Raw genomic sequence first — 7,515 nt, forward strand, 5'->3', positions numbered from 1 at the left:
AACCGAGGTTTGGATTCGAGACATGAAAGTCCCAGCGACCGTGACTCAAGAGGCTGAGACACCTCGTTCATACATTGTTAGCAGCCCCAGAGGAACTATCAGAAGGAACCGGAAGGACCTTACTCCGCTGTACCCTGGCAGTCCTGATTTGAGCAAGCAAGGTCCTAGCTTTCCTGATTCGAGCAAGCAAATTCCAGAGGCGATCAAGTTGGATGTTCCGGCAGCTGCTTGTGCAGCTGGTGCAACCACAACTAGATCTGGGCGAGTAGTCAGTGCCCCCAGAAGATTGGACTTGTGACTGTGCGGGATAAATTTATGAATTGAACAGTCCGATCTCTAAGTTTACACAGTTCATGTTATAAGTTAAATCAAACTTTATTACCTTCATGTTTAGTAGTTTTGGCTTCTCCCCGTAGTTTTTAAAGGGGGAGATGTTGTGTTGTCAAAATTGTTATAGTTTGTACTTTGTACCGAGTCACGTGACGGGCAGTAAAAAGGCACTTGAAGTTCTTGAATGAATGGCGTCGTTCGGATCTTTTACGCTCGCCGATAAATAACACAACACATGGAATTAAATTTACTTTTATGTACAATCACTCTTTGAATTGAAACAGATGATAGCTGTTGCTTTTCTTATGTGAATCAGGTTGTCTTTCAAAAGTAGCCTTTGTTTTCATTAATTCCTCATGAAGGGAAAAGCGTTGTTGTGAGAAAAAGGTCAAAACTAGGCTTACGTTCATCAAAAGCCAGCTTACGAAGCTCCGTACACAGTCAACCTTAAAATAATACTGCAACTATTGGTTCAATTTATTTCTTTGAACAGTGAACTATAGACTCTGGATGAATAATGCTTGTACATGTATGTAAGCTTGCTATTGTGTGCTATTGTTTGTACCATTTTAGGGTTTAGTAAAATTATACATGTTTGGATTTTTATTCAAATGTATCTTTATTTATTTGTTTATTTCTTTGTTTTATCAGTTACTTTGAAGCTAATTCATCTGACTGAGCCTCCTCCATCAGAATTTTTGTATTTTAAATTATAACTTTGGAGACTGATGCATGGCTGGAAGGTTACTTCAAAGTGCATTCCAGAAGTAAATTATCTGCCTTTCTGTTGACTGATTAATTTCCACTACTCCTCTGCTACTTATCAAAGAGGGTTAGTGATATGAATGGGATAGCAACAGTTTGCTTGGAGTGTGTGTGTGTGTGTGTGTGTGTGTGTGGGGGGGGGGGCATTCGACAGGGGTAGGAGGTTGTGTTATACTAGAGTTTGGGAGCAAATCTAGCCAAATAATTATTAAATTTCAGAGGCTTGAAATTGTTAATTTCTTGCTCAAAATTACACTTCCCCTGGGAGCAACTATGGTTGTAAGTTTCTTCTAGCTGGGTTGTTTATACATTATTTAGTTCTGAAGACTTTTTATCTCGAAATTTAAATTGATCCTTTACTGAAAAGGTTCCTGGCATCACAGTTTTGTTTATTATTAAAGATGGTGTCTACACTCAACTAATTAATTACACTACTGATTACAGATGAAAGTGGAATTCAAAGGCAGACCAAGCAAGCGATTTTACTTACTTTGCGACAAAATCTTCAAATTTTCCTCCATTTCTAAAAAGGTCTCCTTTGGTATAACTACCATCTTCCTATCATTATCTGCACTAGCTAAGACACTAGCTACACGCTCAGAACCTGACACTGACATGACTGGTCCTTTTCTCTTCGGAACTCTCCCGGGTTGGTTGAGATTCGACTTAACATACTTTGAACAAAAGATAAATACCAAATTTTAGAAGGATTCTACTCTTCAAGCCCACTGAAAATGTTTGTTTTACATTTTCGTTTACTTGTTTACAAATTAACTTTGGCAATATCAATGAAAATATAACACTTCTGTAGTTCTGGCTCCACGGGGCAGCGTTCGATCTTTATTTCAGCATCACAAGTGTACGTGAGATAAGAGAAATTAAACGCGAGAAAACACTAACGCGATGAAATGTCTTCCCATTGCTTCTGTACTGTTGGAGAGCCTTTCTGCAGGCTTCACAAATGTCTTCCGATGTTGTCTCGAGGAAACCAAAACAAGCTTGCAAGTCGGCGTTTGACTGCCTGTGTACACCACGAAATGGAGTTTTCTGAGACTTTTTCCCGCAAATTATACACCCATGCTTCGACCTTTTTACACTTTCTGTCACGTTTACGATAAAAATTAGTGCACACACTTGCAAAACGAAAAACAATTTTGTTTGCACCGCCATTGCACACAACTTCGTGTCAGTTTTCGAAGAAAGGCGGAAATTTCGAGCGGGAGTTTGTGAGGGCGCGGACCAGCGGCTAAACTCATCGAAATTCAAATCATGTGCATGCGCAGTCAGAATGCCTCTCTGCTGGGCTTCGCTCATATTACTAATTTCACCATCTTTGCCCGAAAGTTCAGCTTCTGGAACTACAAGCGCACCACGAACAGTATTCAAAAAAGTGTAAGACTTTGCTTCGGAGATCACATTGTCGTTGGTAACTTTGCTTGGCAAGGTAAGGAAGGCATCAGCTTTGATCAAGTTACTGTTCGTTTGTATTCACCTTTTTTCTACACACCTATTTCAACATATCATTTTACAAGCATTTATACATTATTATTATTATTATTATTATTAGTGTTTCCATATATTATACTGTATTTATTTCTCGGAGATACTAGTGCTTATGCGCTACTCTTCAATCCGAGCTGAAAACAAAGTTTTATCTACTGCTACTACTACTACCTTCATCCGCTTCTCCTTTTCGTCGATTTGTTCAATTTTTTGTTCGGATTTTGTTTTAGCGCATATTAAATGTTTGGAATGTACAAAACGCGGAGCCCTACCTCATGAACTACCTTATGGAATGCCTGAAATGGAGCACCCCTAAAAGTCATGTATTGGTCAAATAAAATACTTTATAAACATGGTGAATCGTTTAGATGTACATGTCTTAATGTATTTTGAGCTTGCCAGCTCTGTGATTGTCAGTCCGTTAAAAGACACGAATTGATAAACTGTCATCTTGAATTTAACGCTGAAAGCTGACCAAGACAGCTTTCAAGGTGCTAGTGTTACCTATTCTAGAGTACGCTTGCCCAGTCTGGGAACCTTATCTGGTGAAGCACATCGAGGCAATCAATAACAGCAATTCAGAGAGAATTACGGTCTTTTCGTCCAAAAGTGTTTTCATCCAAGTCTTTAGCCTTTAGACGAAAAGACTTTGACGAAAAGACTCTTGGATGAAAAGACTGGATACCTTCAGAGAAGAGCATCCCGACTAATATGTGGCCCTGAAAAAGAATATCCTGCAAGACTTCTAGAGTTAAAATGGGTCTCTTTAGAACTGAGAAGGAAATATCTTAGCCTAGTTCAAATGTATAAGGTTATATTTGGTTACTGTGATATCAATTGCTATTAGTATTTTGATATTATTGGAATAACTCGAACTAGAAGTAAGCATGAGTATAAAATAAGGCCTAAAGTTGCCTGTACAAATTATTTTAAATATTTGTGTTTTCATAGATATATTAATGATTGGAACTCTTTACCTTCTGATGTAATGTCATCTCCTAGCCTCCACTTCAAATGGAAGGCCTTAATGCAGTCCATGACCACTTTCTTTTAGAGGGTGATTGCCATCTACATTTTTGATCTTTAAGAGGCCAAAGGTACAGACATCCTTCATTCGGCACCGGGTTTCATGTCTTTCATAATACCTATTTATGTATTGTGTCTGTTAGAGGTGTGATGTTCAATCTATTAAGAAAAGGGCGCAGGGGTTTCTTTATTGTACAAAGCAATGAGAATACAAGCTTTCATTTATAGGTGTCTAAACTGAGCTTCTCTTCACTCATCTATTTGTAGCATAATAAAATTGTACCATTGATTTGAAAATGCAGTAAGCTTAAATATTTTACTTTGTGCAGAACTTGAAACATTCGGTATTGTTCATGATATGGAGTTTTTTTACCATCTTGTCAAAGGACTTATTACACAGCAGTAAGACCAAAATGGAGGAACTAGTGAGACTAAGAGCCCCCCAAAAAAAAAACTGGACTGTATTGAACTGTGACAATTGGAGAGATGGCGAGCTCAAAATGTATTGAGATATGTACATCTAAACAATTTACCATGTTTATGAAGTATTTTATTTGACCAGTACATGACTTTTTAGGTAAACTCCATGTAGGCACTCTATAGGGTACTCCACGGAGTAGGGCTTCATGTTTTGTCATCTCCCTTAAAAAGTGGTTTGCCACATTCAATCATAACATCATGTCATAGCCGGAATCATTCCTGGGGAGCTTAAGCAACTACAATGATATGATGACAATACATACATACATACATACTTTATTTGATAAGTAGGTAGCAAAAAAAAGGCAGCCGGAGGCTGATGTGGACCTACTATTGCAAATAATTACAAAATTTATTGATAACAAAAATTTACAAATATGATATTGAATTAAATTAAATATTCTCTGAAATTATAATATTCTGCTAATCAAAAGTAAATAAAATATTTGGATTTCTTTGTAATAATGACAGCTTCTTTATTAAATGAAAACCCATTCAAGTTGACATGTAATTTTCTAATAGTGTTTTTGAAACTGGTTAGGTTCTCTGGAACTTTAGCAATTTTGTTGACAAAGTTCCAAATAACAGGTCTTCTATACCGTAGGGTGTTCCTGCCTACTTGAAAGAAAATGTATGGCCAACATGTGATGAAAGCAATATTGAGGGGAAAATGTGTGTTGGTGTTCAGCTATTGGCCTTGTAGTCTAGAAGGTTACTCTTTTCTCACAGTCATTGCTTTATTTGTTGGCCTTTGTTACACACATATTAAAAAAACCTACATGAGGAGATGTTTGAAATTGAATTTGGTAAATTATGGATATATGGTCTTCTCTGTTGCTTTCAGGGAACATAATATGTTACAATAAATGTTCACAAAGGTAACAGCTTCCTTGGCAGGAATCACTCTTCTTTTACTGTAGTGGTGGCTCCCTGTTTTAAGACAGTCCCTTACCTCCAGGTCCTTTCCAGTATTAACATTCACAGCTTGAAATTCTCAAAGCTGTTGATGCAAAACCGCCATCTGGTGGAGTAGATTTGCTTGTTGCATCCCAGGCTTTAGGACACTTAGAACTGACTAAGATGTCTCAACTCTTTTTAACTTTTTGTACCAATTAAGCTAATAGATGTTTCTTTGTGTAAGGGCTTTCTTTCTCCATGATCAAAATTAACTGCAATTAGCTCTGTGCCTGTGAGATTAGACTTAAACATTCTTAAAAAATCATTTCTTTACCCCATAGGTTGGTAATATTTTGCTCCTAAAATAAAAATTTAAAAAAAAATTAAAAAAATCCCAAATCAGAAATAAAATATAACAGAAAATATTTTGCAGTACTGGCAACAATTTCTGTTGTGGGATTTTTATTTTCCTGAAAATTCCACCACAGTAGACTCCTAGAAATTTGAAAATCAATGTCCAAAAAAGTAAAGAAGATGTAATGAACATGGCACATTAAAAAACTTTCCTAAAGGCCTGTTAGAGTTTTCTGTATGTCATTCTTCTTTCCTGAAATGAACTGAGAAAAAGCCAGTCACAATACAGATACAGAATTTGTCCTTACCATGCTGCATACTCTTGAGTTCCTCATTGGATTGTCTCAGGAAACTAAAAGAAAAGATGAATAGCGAGAATCTAATTCGCAACTGGAAATGAAGAGAAGCAAGGGACTTCTCTCCAGATTTCTTTACTGGGTTACCTTGAGAAAGCAATATAATTAATTTCTCCTTGGAAGACATTGGAGGAGTGTTTGTAGTACTAAAATTTTAGCTCATTTTTTGGAAAAAATGAGAGGGAAGACAACCAACTGCACTAAAACTTACTGTAGCCTTTCTGTTTGTTTTTACTCTATTCACCTCAAGCCTTGCTAATATCTATGGTCTAAAGGTAGTGACCAATCTTATGCTGTGTCTGGCCCAGGAAGTTTGGGTTGACTAATTATGATTCTGTCTAAGCCTAAATGAGTGATTGATATATTTGCACATCGGAGTCCCCACAAAAACTCCTCTCTATGCTTCCTGCACCCATGAGTCCAAAAAGGTGAAGTTGAACCACTGTAGACTTTAGGCTGTCAAAACCAAGTTGTTTTACAAGAGTTAACATAAACATGCACACACCAAAAAATGATAAATCAACATGAAACCTGTAAACTTTGTGTACAAAAAGTCTTGAGTTTTCCTTTCTACAATTTTGTTGCCTTTTGCAAATTTCTCTGAATTTTTCCATTTTTCTCTGCATATTTCATGTAGGGTCAAACACACAAGTTTATAGGACAGTAGTAAAAAAAATTACCATAGGGCTGAGTTGCACCTGAGTAAACAAAAATATTTTTCAAATCTTTTTTTAAATCAAAATAGATCTTTTGCCTTTTGATTATGTGTTCAATGGAAGGAAAATTTCTCATTGCAATCCTCTATTCTCTAAATTGCTGCCAGTAACCACACACAAGGTACAAGTCAAAGACATTCAAATAAAAGTGACGTTCAAGCTCATGTTTTCCTCAGGAAAAATGTTTATCATATAATAATAATAACAATATTAATAATTTATCAGTTTAATTACTCTTTGTAGCTTACAGCTAAATTACAAGAATGGTCAGGATACAAATCATATATATACAATAGCATGAAACATTTTACTAAAAATATCTATATGTAATAAACCTGTCGAGACGGTTAGTAGAGGCCATAGTGGGACTCTCTCTAAGGGTACCTGAGTGTAGATTGTATCCATGGGACACAGTTGTGTGATGTTTAGTTCCACACATGTGCAAAACAAGACTAGCGGATCAAAACATATTTTTATACCTGAAATTGTAGTCAGACATGTCTTTAACATGACACCTAAATAGTTAAAAACAGGGTTATTTGGTTTGCCAAAATTTGGATGCCTCTGAGGCAGGTGATTGGCTCCTGAGAAGATTGAAAAAAAAAAAAAATTGGCAATCCACGAAAATTTGGCAAGTCTTCAAACTTAGGGTCACACTAATTTTTGCTATTTGGTGACTGACTTTTACCTTGAGGATATGGTAGACCTTTTATGGTCAAGTTTTTTAATTATTTTTTTACATGTCAAACTTAGAATTACTATTTTAACTATAGTTTCCGAGTAAAGTTTTTTTTTGGAAAATATTGAAATGCAGGCAATTCATTTATAAAACTTGGTATTTTTTAATTGAATTCTTTAGTGGGCGAAAGTATCAGTAACCAGTTATAATGTATCACCATAAATGACTCCCAAAGTGTTTTTTTTTTTTTTTTTTTTTTGAGAACATCCTGGTCCTTGGATTTCATTTGCATGAACATCTCCTGATTTCAATTGTCCATTCTGGTTTTCATCATTTGTCTGCTTTAAAACTAGACTGTGAATTGAGAAAGATAAAAAGGGGAAGAGTCCTTTGGTGAAAGTTAACCCTT

At 36.1% G+C, this 7,515-nt stretch overlaps 1 protein-coding gene across 3 annotated transcripts in view; it reads left to right on the forward strand.

Annotated features, from left to right (window-relative positions):
* Positions 1-2,385: 2,385 nt before the first annotated feature.
* Positions 2,386-7,515, forward strand: part of LOC148718383 (uncharacterized) — a 21,036-nt gene continuing 15,906 nt past the window's right edge. The window contains exons 1-2 of one of the 3 annotated variants that reach the window (XR_015994196.1): positions 2,386-2,539; positions 4,709-6,292. The gene's annotated coding sequence lies outside the window, so the exon portion shown is untranslated. The other 2 variants (XR_015994195.1, XM_088741665.1) reach the window with 2 other exon arrangements.

The sequence above is a fragment of the Stylophora pistillata genome, chromosome 12, assembly GCF_964205215.1.
Source record: "Stylophora pistillata chromosome 12, jaStyPist1.2, whole genome shotgun sequence".
Classification (NCBI taxonomy): domain Eukaryota; kingdom Metazoa; phylum Cnidaria; class Anthozoa; order Scleractinia; family Pocilloporidae; genus Stylophora; species Stylophora pistillata.